This window comes from Dasypus novemcinctus, chromosome 3 (assembly GCF_030445035.2).
Source record: "Dasypus novemcinctus isolate mDasNov1 chromosome 3, mDasNov1.1.hap2, whole genome shotgun sequence".
Lineage (NCBI taxonomy): Eukaryota > Metazoa > Chordata > Mammalia > Cingulata > Dasypodidae > Dasypus > Dasypus novemcinctus.
In genome coordinates this window covers 185,923,769-185,940,157 of record NC_080675.1, presented here as the reverse complement: position 1 = coordinate 185,940,157, position 16,389 = coordinate 185,923,769, and the positions used below count along the sequence as shown (strand labels likewise).

The 16,389-nt window shown below is 44.3% G+C and overlaps 1 pseudogene; it reads left to right on the top strand.

Annotated features, from left to right (window-relative positions):
- Window positions 1-3,293: 3,293 nt before the first annotated feature.
- LOC131277045 (myotubularin-related protein 10 pseudogene) lies at window positions 3,294-15,278 on the top strand (annotated as a pseudogene).
- The last annotated feature ends 1,111 nt before the right edge of the window (window positions 15,279-16,389 follow it).

Sequence of the window (16,389 nt, the reverse complement as noted above, 5' to 3'; positions counted from 1 at the left end):
CCCTTCAAGAATTACTAAAGGGAGTTCTCCAGGAGGAAGGAATAAAACAGGAGAGACAGAGTTGGAGGCGAGTGTAAAAAAACAACTAAAAAGACAAAAAGAAAAATAAAAACAAAAATGACATACACAAATCCAAAGAAAATATGGCTAATGTAAGTAATTCCTTGTAAGTAATAACACTGAATATCAATGGATTAAACTCACCTGTTAAGAGATACAGATTGGCACAATGGATAAGGAAATATGACCCATCTATATGCTGCCTACAAGAAACCCACCTTAGACCCAGGGATTCAAGGAGATTGAAGGTGAATGGCTGGAAAACAATCTTACAAACAATAACAAAAAAGGTTAATATCAGACAAAATACACTTTAAATGCAAAACTATTGTGAGAGACAAAGATGTACACTACATATTAGTAAAAGGGATAATCTTTCAAGAAGAAAGAACAATCTTAAACATTTATGCACCTAAGAGTGTCATCTTAATATCTTCATCTCATTAGTCATGTCTTCCATCAAATTCTGGAATTGATTAAGGAGATTTGTGTTAACATCACTGATTAGTTATCTTTACTCCTGTGTCTTCTCTGGATTCTTCATTTTTTTCCTTGCTTGGCCATATATTCCTCCTTGTATGTTTTGTTATTTTGTTGATTTTGTTGATATCTAGGCATCGAATCATGTTGGTGATCTTACTCTGTTTATCAATATGTTTCTCTTGCCTAGTGTTTTGTGTTTTTTTTTCCCACAGCTCTTTTTTGATTTCTGCTTCAATTTTCTCTAAAACTTTAAATTTTCCCAGTTTAAGTTATCAAAACAGGGTCAGGGATCCAATAATGTGGCATAGAATAGATTAAAGTGACTGGGAAAGAATCAGGGCAACAAACCTGTCTTTCTTCACTTTCCTGGCTAGCCATCAGATGGTGCTCCTTGTCAAATCTTCCCACTGTGATGAATCCTTCAATTTCCTTTGACTTCTGAACCATAGACTCAAAACCAAATTATACTGGTTAAACTCCCTTAACACAAATCACAGTCAGGCCTCTGCCACGCCCTCACTTTCCCTGGGAGGAATATGCCCTTTTCCCTCTCTGTTGGCTACTTAGCTGCATGTTTTATGGAGCTTGTTCTCCTTGAGGGTGGGGGATGGGTGCCATTCCCAGCTGTGGTGTCAGGAGCTCAGTTTTCCTTTTGGGCCCTTAATTTCTCCACCCCCAGTTCTCTTCAATGATGAATGTGGCACTCTTCTTTCCTCCAGGTCCCCAAACTAGCTCTCTGGGAGGATGTCTATGCTTTCTCCCTATTTTTTATTTATTTTTTATTTTTATGAGAGCTGCACCCTGTATGAGCTACTCTGGTGCCATTTTCTCAGAACTCTCACCATTGATTCTTCTTGCCAGGGTTTCACTTTTGCCCAAAATTTAATTTCTCTTAATTCTAAACCTCTGGGAAGACTTACATCACTTAATAATTTTTACAAACATTTCCATGGCTCTTTTATATTCTTAAAAGGGGCATGTCTCATTTTCATGTTTATGAGGATCCTGTATACCTGAGACTATTCCATATCTTTCCTTATGAAATGGATTTTCTATTTCACCTCTAACCCATTAGGACTGGAGGACACATTGAGACAGTTACCCTCCTGGGTCCATTAATGACAGATTATTTTACAGTCCAGGGTCTATTATGGGACTATTTGTTATAGGACACATTTAAACCTAAATTCACACCACCTGGGAATGCTCCACTTTTTCAGCATATGTGAGATGGATGATCACTCTTTCCCTATGAATATCCTTCACTAAATTTAAATTAGTGCTCCAGGACTATTTACATTAAGTATGTGCCACCAAGAAGAGAGATTAGCAACTCCACTTGTAAAAGATAATCATATTAGAAAACAATGTGGGGCAAAAACCCTCTCCCAGCATGATGAAACCAGACAATATTAGCAATATTTTTATTTGTAATATTATTATTGATAATAACTCATGCCAAGAAGGTAAGCAGGATAAACCAAGAAAAAGTCTATTGAATGGAGACCTACACAATTTTGTTGGCTTTTTTGTTGTTGTTGTTATTGTTCTTGGTGCTTTTCTTGATTTGTAATCCAGAGGCTCAAATCCTCCAAATAAGCCATTCTTTCAAACAAAAATGTCAAATGCTGAGAGCCATATGCCATCAAATTTGGCTAATACAGGGAAACGGACTTTGGCCCAGTGGTTAGGGCGTCCGTCTACCACATGGGAGGTCCGCGGTTCAAGCCCCGGGCCTCCTTGACCCGTGTGGAGCTGGCCATGCGCAGTGCTGATGCGCGCAAGGAGTGCCGCGCCACGCAAGGGTGTCCCCCGCGTGGGGGAGCCCCACGCGCAAGGAGTGCGCCCGTGAGGAGAGCCGCCCAGCGTGAAAGAAAGTGCAGCCTGCCCAGGAATGGCGCCGCCCACACTTCCCGTGCCGCTGACGACAACAGAAGCGGACAAAGAAACAAGACGCAGCAAATAGACACCAAGAACAGACAACCAGGGGAGGGGGGGAAATTAAATAAATAAACAAATCTTTAAAAAAAAAAAAAAAATTTGGCTAATACAAGCCCTGTGGTACAAATACTTTGCTGGCTTGACTATCTCCAGCTGAACAAACAATTGAGGCAAATAGCCCATAGGAATTGGACAAATTGGAGGAGTGACTATAGGTGACTTCTGGAACCCCCATATAAGGCACAAATATTTTAATTACTAAACAAACTGGCATTTTATTATCTCCATGCTCCCAAATTTGGCCATATGATTTAAAACCTTTTGCAACAGTGTCCTCTTCATCACATATCTGAACCATACCTTGGACTGTTGGGAGATTTTACATTCAATTGCCATTAGTTGAGGCTTTAATTCTACTAATTGGGCTCTGGCTCTTTTGTCAAATTACAGCAGCATCAAGTTGCTAGCTCTGCACTACAAAGCCCCTGATTTAATAGATATTTGCATGTCAGAAACTTGGTCCAATGTTGCCTTCAAATTCTACAAGCTGTTAGAGGTCCTAAGATGCAGGTCACAGGCCCTGTGTGTGCAGTCTCTCGTGGTGGAGTGGTGGGCCCCTTCTGGTAGTGGGCCCCTGCACAATCATAGGGCTTCCCTGTACCCTGCTCCTTACTTGGGCAGTTGCTTGTTCATGACTGGCATGTCAGTCTTCCCATCCAGGTTCCAGGCAGACCTAGAACTTCAGCACCTGGAGCCCAATGCCCAGAGGTGTCTGGAGGTATTGGGTGGCCCCAGTGCTGCCACTGGTAATGCCAGATCCTAGGAGAATAGGTGGGGGCAGGACATTCTCCTTCAAGCTGCCCAGACCCACATTCAGATCCTATGTCCTGCTACTGACCCAGGTTGATGATAAATTTAATTTGCAACCTAATATTAAAAAACTTAATCCAGTTCTTTTACCAGAAGAATTGCCATAAATGAAGTCAATTTTGTACAAAAATGCATTGTAACAGATACAATTCAATATGATTTGTGGGGAAAGCTGATAGGCAGTAATTTTAAATTTTCCTTTATTAACACTTCATAAAAGAATATTCTTACACTGATATAGCCTGTGCATTAAATCAAAATTATTTCCAAGAGTACCTAGTCTCCAAGATGGCCAAATAAGTAATATAGGCCCTACAGTCTTTGAATGTTCAGAAGGGATGTGAGACTGAGCGTGTATTCAGGGCTGCCTCCAGACAATGTGGAGCTATGCTAATCCAAACTGGCTTGGATGTGGAGAATATGTAACTCACCTGGAGGAAATAACCTATCTGATACTAAGATCAAACGCTGAAGAACCTAACCAAAGGTCTGTTTACCATCACTGTTAAGTCTTCCTAATCCTATATCCTCTGTATAAAAGGGTCTGGAAAAGGCTGTTCGGGGCTTGGTTTTTCTTAGGACAAGAGTCCGCCGAGCCCAGCCGGTCGAAATAAACCAACTTCCTTCTCGGTATTCTCGTGTCCTGGCCTTCAATACCGTGCACACCCGATTTCTCTACTACATTTTTGGTGACTCTGGTGGGATGCGCTGAGAAGGACAGAGGCGGCAGCAGTTGTTTGCCCCTACGGGATGTCTCGGGGAGGCCGGGAGGGCCCGGGCGAAGCCCAGCCCTGGGCGCCCCTGGACACCCCATTTGAGTCCAGAAAGAGGTTGCGGTCTTCGCTGGAGCCCTTCCGGAGGAGCTGGGGACACCGGGAGGTTTAAGAGACCCTGAGAACGAAGCAAGGAGCTCCACACTTGGGATTGGTAAGACCCCCGGGGGCATAGTGCAGGGAAGGCCTAATTCTGAAATTAGGAGGGAGTGTGATCAACTCTCAAAGAGGAGGCCCTAGTACTCCTGAGAATACAGGAGGAAGCCGTCTCCTCTCCAGGTCCCAAGAAAGGAAAGGGGGGTGGCTGTGTGCGTGTGCTTGTGGCGACTGAGTGAGACGCAGAAAATTGCTTCTGCGGCGCGAGTGCGGAGTCCCGATCTGTGGTTCCGTGGTGACCTCATACGATCCAGGGCGTCTGGGGGGGTCCCTGCAAAGGGACCCTCTTCCATATCGGGGGCTTATACCGATCTCTAAGGTTAAGAGGCACTGAAAGTTCCCTCGAGGGACGCGGCCGGAGACAGACTAAGCGAAAGGCTTGAGTGACTGTTGTACACTGTTGGCACAGGGTGGAAATGGGAAACACACACAGTAAAACCCCGTTAGGATGTATGCTGGAAAACTTCCCCCGTGCATTCCAGGGAGAGATGTACGGCATAAGGTTTCAGCCAGGAAAGCTTAGGATGCTTTGTGAGTTAGAATGGCCAACTTTCGGCCTGGGCTGGCCCCAGGAGGGCACTTTGGATCCCCAGATCATCCGTAGAGTCCACGATGCAGTGACTGGAAATCCAGGGCATCCAGACCAATTCCCCTACATTGATGCTTGGGAAAACGCTGTGAGCCAAAACCCGCCTTGGTTAAGGAAGTGCATGACTAAGGAAGCTAGAATTTGCTTAATACAGAAACCGAGGAGTGCCGTCTCAGGGACCAGACCAAACAATCACCGTGCAAAGGGCACAGAGGAAGTGCGTCCCAAGTCCAGTGCTAATCTGCCCATTTTGGAAGGGCCAGATGAATTTGAATTTCCTCCACCTTATGCAATGACTCCCGCCCCAGCGATACTAAGGAGTGAAAATGAGCTAGTCTCCCTAAGCAGTGACCCACAGTCGTCATCCGCACAGGAAAGTGCGATATCCACACCATCCCCGCCGCTGCTTTTATCACCACCCCCACCTCTGCTTTTGTCACCATCAGAGAAGGCACCTATACTATCCCCGCAGTTGCCTTTATCGCCATCTGCACCTAAGAGCCCTACGCCATCCCCACAGCAGCTTTACCATCTCTGCAGTGGTCCTTGGCACCTTCAGCAAGGGAAAATGCAAACCAGCTGCCTTTAGAGCCCGTTGCTGCTAGCAATGTAGCCACAAGGCTTCCCAATGGTCAGGGAGGAGACGCTAAGAGATTATAGCTCAAACCACAGGGAGCCCTGGGGGCAGAGGGAGCAATGAAAAAGGCTGCCTTCCAGTTCCGACTCCGCGAAACCCCGGCCCCAATCTTTTACATTGCAGATGGCCAGGTTCAGGGGGGAAGCGGGACATTCATCTATCAGCCCTTTACAACAACTGATCTCTTTAACTGGAAAAGCCACACCCCACCATTTTCAGAGAAGCCTCAGGCCATGACAGACCTTTCCCAGTCCATCATACAGACCCACAGACCCACCTGGGCTGATTGTAAACAACTTATAATGACTTTATTGAACTTTGAGGAGAGAGTGCGGGTCACACAGGGAGCGCTAACCTGGCTTAGAGAGCACCCACCTGAGGGAACTTTGGACAGTGATCAATAGGCCCACTTGCAGTTTCCAGAGGAGGGCCCCCTGTGGGATCCAAATAGCGCCATAGGGCTCAACCGACTAGAGACATTCCATAGGGCATTAGTTGAAGGATTCAAGGCGGGGAGCCGCAAGGCAGTGAATATGGCAAAGACCAGTCAAATTCTACAGGCTCTAGATGAGAGTCCTGCTCAATTCTATGAGAGACTATGTGAGGCGTTCCGTGTATACACGCCCTTTAACCCAGATGCTCCTGAGAGCCAAACAATGGTAAATGCAGCATTTGTTGCTCAGTCACAGGCTGACATCCGGAGAAAGCTGCAGAAATTAGATGGGTTTGCTGGAATGAATATCTCTCAGCTCATGGAAGTAGCTACTAAGGTTTATGTCAACCATGATGAAGAAACAAAAAGGGAGGAAATTAGGAAGATGAGGAAAAAGGCAGATTTTCTGGTGGCAGCCATAGTGGAAAAGTCCATTCCTGTGGCAAGGAAGGTAACTTGGCAAGCCCCAGCCCCAAGGAGAGGGAAAGGCCCACGTCTAGGGTGAAATCAGTGTGCATACTGCAAGGGGGATGGACATTGGAAGCGAAAGTGTCCTAGCTGGCCACTTTACCCGGCCTCTGCAGCCAAAGCATTAGCCAGAAAGGCCAGTGGGGTATCACAACCCAAACGCTGGGACCGTAAAGGTTCAGAGAAGAAACCTGCAAATCAGATCATTGGGCTAGCAGGAATGGAGGACTCTGATAGAGATTATTAGGACAGACCGGGCTCCTATTCCCTTGGCCCCGAGGAGCCTATGGTCGGAGTTCAAATTGGGGGCTGCACCATACAGATGATGGTTGACACTGGGGCTTAACATTCTGTAATGACCAAGCCAGTTGGGCCTCTATCAAAAAGACAAGCCACTATCGTAGGGGCAACTGGCAAAAGTGCCCAATGGCCTTTCCTTCAAGCCAGGACTGCAACATTGGGGGAAGGGAAATCACTCACGAATTCCTCTATCTTCTGGAGTGCCCAGTCCCCCTCCTGGGTTGAGACCTGCTGTCAAAACTACAGGCTCAAATTACCTTTAGTGCCACAGGGCGATCCACACTGACCTTGGGGCCACAAGACCCACCGAAGGTAGTGCTAACCCTTCCTCTGCAGGAGGAATGGAGACTATTTTGCCTTAGTGAAACTGGAAAATCCATGGCCATACAGCTCCCCTTTGAAGATGTGCCTGAAGTATGGGCAGAGGGGAACCCGATGGGGATGGCACATGACATTCCTCCAATTATTAATGAAATAAAGCCTACAGCCAGTCCAGTAAGCATAAGGCAGTATCCAGTTCCACGCGAAGCGCAAGAAAGGGTCCAGCTACATATTCAGAAATTGCTGAGTGAGGGCATATTGAAGCCGTGCCAGTCTCCGTGGAACACCCCTCTCTTCCCAGTTAAAAAGCCTGATGGAGATTACCTCCCAGTCCAGGATTTACGAGCAGTTAATTTGGCAGTAGTAGCCCTTCATTCTGCAGTTTCTAATCCTTATACTCTGCTCAGCTTAATACCCGCACGGGCAATCTACTTTTCATGCCTAGATCTTAAGGATGCTTTCTTCTGCATTAGGGTAGCACCAAGGAGTCAGCCAATTTTTGCCTTTACATGGGAAAATCCAAATTCAGGTGAAAAGCAGCAGCTGACATGGACGCGATTGCCTCAGGGATGTAAAAATGCACCCACTATTTTTGGACAAGCCCTGGCCAGCGATCTCAAATCCTTTAAGGCAGAAAGCCATAACTGTTTTCTTCTCCAGTATGTAGATGACCTCATTCTCGGAAGTTCCACCTATCAGGACTGTGCTGGTGGAACCCATGCTCTTTTAAAACATCTACAGCAGAAGGGCTATCAGGTGTCTAAGAAAAAGGCCCAAATCTGCCTACCTCAGGTCAAATATCTAGGTTACAAAATAACACATGGACACCATGAATTAGGACTTGAAAGAAAGGAAGCGATCTGTAGTCTGCCTGAGCCCAATTCTCGCCGGAAGCTGCGAGAGTTCCTTGGGGCAGCTGGATTCTGCCGCAATTGGATCCCCAATTTTGGGGTCCTCACGCGCCCTTTATATGAAGCCACAAAGGGGGGAGATAGGGATCCCCTGCTCTGGGAAAGCCCACAGAAAAATGCTTTCACTGCTCTCAAACAAGATCTAATGGAAGCACCGAGTCTCGGACTTCCGGACCTCAGTAAGCCGTTCTACCTCTACGTTCACAACCGCCAAAGCATAGCAGTAGGAGCACTCACTCAATACCTCGGTTCCTGGCAAAGACCTGTAGCGTATTTATCTAAACAACTGGACACTGTAGCCCAGGGATGGCCTTCATGTTTGCAAGCTGTAGTGGTTGCAGCCATGCTTACAGTAGAAGCTATAAAATTAACTCTTGGGCAGCCTATTATTGTCCGGGTTCCACATGCAGTAGTCACAATCTTAGAAGCCAAAGGAACACATTGGCTTACTAACAGCCGCCTGGTTAAATATCAGACCCTATTATGTGAAAACCCATCCATCCAGCTGGAACTTGTAAATCCAGCCACCCTGCTACCCATAGAGACAGGGGCTCCAGCCCATAACTGCCTGGAAACATTGCAAGAAGTATATTCCAGCCCGCCAGACCTTCAAGACCAGCCATTGGCAAATCCTGACATGGAGTTTTTTACAGATGGGAGTAGCTTTATGCAGGGCAGCAATCGACGAGCAGGATATGCTGTAGTAACATCTGAGACCACAGTAGAGGTGCAGCGCCTCCCACATAACACATCAGCATAAAAAGCTGAACTCATTGCCCTCACCCGAGCCTTGCAACTTGCAGCCGGAGCCAAGGTTAACATCTACACAGACTCCAAATATGCCTTTCTTACCCTGCATGCGCATGGAGCCTTATATAAACAAAAGGGACTCATTAACTCGGGAGGCAAGAGCATTAAATATGGCACACAGATTCTGGAGCTACTAGATGCAGTTTGGGAGCCTGCCAAAGTAGCTGTAATGCACTGTAAGGGACGCCAGACAAGCCACAGCCCCATTGCCCAGGGAAATTGGAGGGCAGATGCTGAAGCAAAAAGAGTGGCACAGGAGGGATCCCTATCTGAAAACCTGGCCGCTGCTCTCATTCCTCAACCCCTTAATTATCAGAACATCCAGCATACACTGCCTGTTCTTGCCCCGCAGCCTCTGAGTCACCGAGAGCCACAATATACTCAAGCTGAGAGAGAGTGGATACTCTCTGAGGGCAGGACACAAGGGGAAAATGGATGGTGGACATTGCCTGATCACAGAATAGTTGTGCCACAAATATTAGCAGCAGCCGTAGTTCAAGACTACCATGAGAACACACACTTGTGAAAAACTCATCTTAAGGAAGTGTTAGAAAGATTCTTTTACATCCCAAGACTAGTCACTATCACCCATGCTGTATGCCAACGATGTGTGACATGTGCAAAGAATAACCCTCGCCAGGGTCCCACAACAGCCCCAGGGGTCCAGAGAATTGGTAGTATGCCCCTCGAAGATCTAGTAGTTGATTTCACTGAAATGCCATGATCTGGAGGCTATAAATATCTCCTAGTTCTTGTTTCCACGTTTTCTGGCTGGGTGGAAGCCTTCCCCACTCGAACAGAAAAAGCTGAAGAAGTAGCCAAGGTTCTCCTCAGGGAAATTATCCCTCGCTATGGGCTACCACTCTCAATTGGCTCTGACAATGGACCAGCCTTTGTCTCTGAAATCACTCAAAAGATTGCAAAGGCACTGCACATCCAATGGAAACTGCACACCGCTTACCATCCTCAGAGCTCAGGAAAGGTAGAGTGAATGAATTGTACAATAAAGACTTATATTGCCAAGATTTGCCAAGAAACTGGGCTAACATGGGTGCAAGTACTTCCAAGTGCTCTCCTACAAATTCAAGCCAGCCCAAGCCAAAAACTAAGCCTAACTCCTTATGAAATCCTCTTTGGGAGGCCTCCTCCCTTAATCAGAAATATAGAGGGGAATCTTAGAGAAAGAGGGAACTTATCAATAGCTCAGCAGATGATAAGCTTAGGAAAAACCCTACATAACCTGCATCGCTGGGTCCAAGAAAGGGCCCCCATTAACTTAAGCAGCTCTGTACACCCGTACAAGCCAGGAGATGCAGTTTGGGTCAAGGACTGAAAGTCAGCTCCACTAACTCCTCGATGGTGAGGGCCCTATCTTGTCATTTTATCCACCCCCACTGCAGTTAAGTTAGCTGAAATCATCCCGTGGATACACCATAGCCGAGTCAAGCGAGCTGCCCCAGAGTCCTGGACCTGTATTCCAGATACCCACAGCCCAACCAAACTCATCTTGTGAAAAAGGGGAACACCCTGGAAGCTGACTGGTCTACACATGGCTCTAGATTGAGGAGGGAACACCGAGCTCTGCTCCAATCACACCCTGGAAGCTGATTGGTCTACGCACAGCCGAAGATTAGGAATCCGGATTAGTCCACTGCAATACCCCTTTGGCTGCTTTTCCTACTTCTAACCTTAACCCTCCCCTGGTCCCAGGTCGGCACCACAGAATGTGAGCCATGTATACAAAAGGTGCGTACAGGGGCCCATGTCAACACCACATTAATATATCATAGTCATTACACCTGCAAGGGCCAGGTAACCACCTGTCAGTTTCAGGGAACCTCCTATAGTGTCTGTAATGCATCTGGCCAAATAACCTGCTATGACCCTAGACCCCCAACAGTCTCCCGTAAATGGGAAATAAGAGTGCTTGATCAAAATGGGGAGCTGCTTTCCTCTACCCCAGTCATGAGCCAGAACGAACAAGTGTCCCTCCTATTTGACGCATGTCAGGTTATAAACTCTGGGATACCATGGAACACAGATTGTGGAGGGCTCAGCTGGGAGCGGACATATACTCATAGCAATAAGTACATGTGCGCTCCAGAGATGGGAAGTGCAGCCCGAGGGGGGAGTTTTTGATGTAAATACATAGGTGCATACTACTGCCCCTACTGGTCTTGTGTCACCTGGGCCACCTGGAAAACAAACATAGCTAAACAGATAGCTATCCTCACCAAGGGTATGGCCCCGGCTAACTGTCCACGTGGTCAATGTAACCCTTTAAATCTCACCATCCTTAAACCTGAATCCTGGCAGACTCAGGGAGTCCAAATGGGCCTCCGCATTGAAGGTAAAGAAATAGACCCAGGAGCCTACATCTGGGTTGGGTATCGAGAATACCCACTCACAAGTAAAGCCCATTCTGTGTTCCACTCCTTTTATGAAGAAATGGAAAAGCCCTTTTCCATCCCACAAGCAGCAACAAACCTCTTTATAAGCCTGGCTGAAGTGGTGGGCGCAGCCTTAAATATCTCCTCATGTTATGTGTGTGGCGGTACTAATATGGGAGACCAATGGCCATGGGAGACCAGGGAATACAATTACAGCCAACCATATAATGCAACTGACCTCCCGCCTGTCCCCCGAGATAGTATGTGGCCCTTACAAACTTCTGTCATAGGAAAATATTGTGCTTCAAGGGCCTGCCTAAGCTCCTCTATAGCTGTTGGAAATCTAACATGTACAGGGGGAAAATTCCAAAATCATACCACAAATACAACAGAACCTTGGGGAACATGGAATGAATCAAACCTCGTTCTCATAAATCGTACTTTCCCCAATTTAATCACAGTGTAGAACTCCACTGCAAAGGGCCCCTTTACTGCCCCAAATGGTTTGTACTAGATTTGTGGGAAAGTTGCATTCCAAGAACTGCCACAAAACTGTGGAACTTGTATGCTTAGTACAATAAAACCCTCCTTCTTCCTCATTCCCCTAACAGAAGGGAAAGAGCTAAGCCAGCCAGTGTATCAAAACATAAAGGAAAAAAGGGCTGTCATTACCTGAGGAGGTGAAGAATGGCCCCCTGAGCATATAATCCATTACTATGGGCCAGCAACTTGGGCAGAGGATGGCATGTGGGGTTACCGAACCCCTATCTATATACTAAACCGAATCATCCGCCTACAAGCGGTGGTAGAAATAATAACTAATGAAACTGCCCATGCACTGAACTTACTAGCCCAAGAGCAAACTAAATTCAGGAATGCTATCTATCAAAATCGTCTTGCCCTAGACTATCTCTTGGCAGCTGAAGGGGGAGTTTGTGGAAAATTCAATCTCTCTAACTGCTGCCTTGAATTAGATAACACTGGAAAGGTTATTGATGAAATTACAAGCAATATAGTAAAAATTGCTCATGTCCCAGTGCAAACCTGGAATGGTTGGAATATAAATAACCCCTTTGGAAGCTGGCAGTCAATAGTAGACAATTTCAAGCTTCTATTGGGAATAGTTGCCCTCTTCATAGGAGCATGCACCATCCTTCCATGCCTCCTTCCTTTCATCATAAGCAGAATGCGCACCCTAATAAATGGTGTAGTAAAAAGGCAAACAGCTGCCCATCTCATGGCTCTATATACATACCAGCCAGTCCAGAGGGACTCAGACAATAGTGATGCCGAAGCTTAATAACTTAAGCTTGGCCTCAAAGGGTGGAATATGATATAGCCTGTGCATTAAATCAAAATTATTTCCAAGAGTACCTGGTCTCCAAGATGGCCAAATAAATAATATAGGCCCTACAGTCTTTGAATGTTCAGAAGGGATGTGAGACTGAGTGTGTATTCAGGGCTGCCTCCAGACGATGTGGAAGATATGCTAATCCAAACTGGCTTGGATGTGGAGAATATGTAACTCACCTGGAGGAAATAACCTATCTAATACTAAGATCAAACACTGAAGAACCTAACCAAAGGTCTGTTTACCATCACTGTTAGTCTTCCTAATCCTATATCCTCTGTATAAAAGGGTCTGGAAAAGGCTGTTCGGGGCTCGGTTTTTATTAGGACAAGAGTCCACCGAGCCCTGCCGGTCGAAATAAACCAACTTCCTTCTCGGTATTCTCATGTCCTGGCCTTCGATACCGCGCACACCCGATTTCTCTACTACAACCCTATTAACCACAATCTTCATGCATCACCAAAATCACTATATTATACAGTCCCTCATTATTCTCTACCTTCCTTTCAATTAAAATATTACATCCACAGACTACCCCTTTTGGTCACAATCACATTTATAAAAAAGCAGTGTTAGTTATACTCACTGTAATGTAAATGTATTGCCACCAAATCTATTCATTTCCACACATTTACAACAAACATTATTAAAAATTCTACATATATTAAGAATCAGCTCCCATTCTCAACCCGTATTCTATTTTCTAGGGGGTAGAAGAGGTTATGAGATTTTTCTTTTTGGAGTAAGGAAAATTGAGGTGATGAGAGCACAACTCTGTGATGAATATGAGAGCCACTTAGTTTAACACTCTGAATGGATTTTAAAAATCATGGGACTGTATAACACAATGAATCATTTGGTGGAAGCTGGACTGTGGTTATCTGAACAAATATGAGAACATTCTCCTATGAACTATAACAACTTTATAATGCTAATACAGGGTGTCTGTAACCAGGTGGGTTGTGGGAAAAATACACCTAGTGTAAAATACTGGCTATAAGTAGTAGTAATGTTTTGATGATGCTTTTCATAGTTTGTAACAATTGTTTCATAACAGTGCAAGATGTTGGTGTTGAGGTAATATATGGGAGCCCTGAATGATGATATGCATGGTTTTTTGCAAGTTCACAACATTTACTATACACTTATTGTTTGTGGATGTTCATTTAGAAATGATAAAATTCAAATTTTAAAAAGTTTACAAATTTTTCTTTATTCCAGGTGATCCAATGCCATTTTAAGAAATTCCATGACAAAACTTTCTTCTTGGTAAATGTGATGTTCCTTTGAAATGGACTGAGCAAATTGCACAGCAAATGAACACAAAAGGAAGCAGAAAGTCCTAGGCCCCAAGCAAAATTCTAATTTGATCCAATAGTGTTATTTATTGTAAAGATTCCAGGAATGTCAGATTTTGCTTTGAAAAATCATGTCTCAAAACTGCTAAAAAAGGTATACCTTGCAAATACTTCACTCTTCCCAGCCAATAGGCCTGCAGCTAATCTTTATATTTGAATTTGCTGGGAAAAATACTACAATTCAGTCAAAAAAATAAATTGACTACCCTCAGGAGGTTGAGGAGGAGGTGTTAGAGCCAATGGTTTGAAGTTACTCAGAATGGGACAGAGGTATCAGTAGGATGGGTGTTTCTGTGTGGAGAGTTTGTTCCATTAACAAGGGTTGCATGATATCCACTTGCCTTCCAGAATACTTTGTACTGCCAAGTTCTTTAGCAGACCAAGACTAAAGTAGTTTTCCCATTATTTGTTGGAAGATTGCCACTCCTGTGCTGAAACCACCCTAATTGGCATATCTTGGTGAGAATGGTCCTCACAAAAGATGTGCTGCAGCAGAGAAAAATTGATCAAAGTATCTGTAATGCAGTAACTAGAAATAACCCACAGAGAAGTGATGTTTACAAACTGGGATTGAATAATACCTTGTCTAATATCCAGGAAATATAGAAGGTATTTGTAAAACTTAAGCAACTATGTGTTAATGAGTCTTTTGAAGAAACTTAACTGAAATGGCCATCTTCATTTCAATGTACTACATGGTTAAAATACGTAAAAGCATTCCTTAAGCGTTCAGTAGCACTTATGTACAGGCTGGAAAGCAAACATACCTACCATAGGAGAATGAGTAGATTTGAGTTATGTCATATTTTCTCTTATTCAGGTGATGATGGATCCCTACATTAGGACAATTTCTGTATTTCAGTGTCTGATACAGAAGGAGTGGATCATGGCTGGCTATCAGTTCCTGGACAGATGTAACCATTTAATGAGATCAGAAAAAGAATCCCCCTTATTTTTGCAATTCTTGGATGCCACAAGGCAACTGTTAATATCCACCATGTTCAAGTTTTAATGAAACTAACTTAGTGGTCCTGTACAACAGTACCCACATCTCACTGTTAGGCATGCTCCTATTCAACTGTCCTAACCAGTGGGTGAAGCAAACCACAGAATTTGTAATAAGTGAAAATAGTCAATTGGGTGATGAAACAGGCTTAAAATTCACATTGGTTTGGGACTGGTCTTTTCAGTTTACAGCGACGTATCACACCATTTTCTGTAATGCCTTATACATTAGAAAGAGCATGTCTTATATACAGAATTGCTCTATGAAATTTTTTAAATGCACAAAGAAAAGCTACAGTTCCACAATTAGAGAATAGCTGTCCTTCAAGAATGGAACCATCACTGACCAATTACTTCATCAAAGGAGAAACCTGTTAATATTACAACTGAAACCAGAATTATGGGAAGATTGCATCATATGAGACAAAAACAATGGAGAAAGAGCCAAAAGCTCTCCAAGGTGTCTGATTTTGGAGTCAGCAGACCAGGACAGTGCTTCACAATTCCCAGAAGGGTGAGGGCCAGAGAGATGACCTAAAAATTACAAATGTAAGTAACCAAACCCTTGTGGCATCCTCAAAGAGCTCCATTCCCCCACCCCAAGTCATTAAACTGGGGTAAAACCCCTGGCTTCCTGCAGCTGACTGAGAGAGGATCATATTCCTACCTGTGAGCTCTTACAAGGAAAAGAAAAGTGATTGGGGGGATTTTCTTCAATGACTTCAGCCAGCACAGTCTGATTCCAATCTCAGATTTGGCCAGACCAAAACACAGGAAAACAGATATTGAAATAAACACCTCCACTGAAAGGTGCTCTGGCAAGTGCCATTTACAGGCACGCATGGAAATTGCATGAATAAAACTGCATCAGAATCTCCCTGTACCCTAACTTCTAGAAGGAAATCTGCACTTAAGCTGGGCACTTTTAAAAACATAGAACAAGTTGAACCAAATAGCAAAGAAGATATGTGAAAAAAAAATAATAGGTGAGAGAGAGAAAACTGGCCATAAGAGTAAATTCACCAACATATTCAGGTGCCTGGACATCAGCAAAAAATTACAGACCATATCAGGAAACAGGAAGAGTTTGTCTAAGCAAATGAACAAACCAAATCTCCAGAAGAGATATGGGATTTAAGACAAGACATGGAAATCACACAATTCTCCTAAATCAATTCAAAGAATTGAAAGGAAGTAAGACTAAAAGGATAAAAGATATTAAGAAGACTCTGGGTGAGCATAAAGAACCATGTGAAAGCTTGCAAATAAAAGTAACAAGCCTAAAAATTAAAAAAAAGTAACAAGCCTTAATTAAAGATAGAACATCTGAATTGGAAAAGACAGGAAAAAAGAAAGAGAATGGAAAAAATGGACGAGGGTCTCAGGGAATTGAATAACAATGTGAAAGACACAAACATTCACATTATTGGTTTCCCAGAAGGAGAAGGGAATGGAAAAGACACATACAGTATATCTGAGAAAATAGTGACCAAAAACTTCCCACCCCTTATGAAAGACATAAATATCAATAGC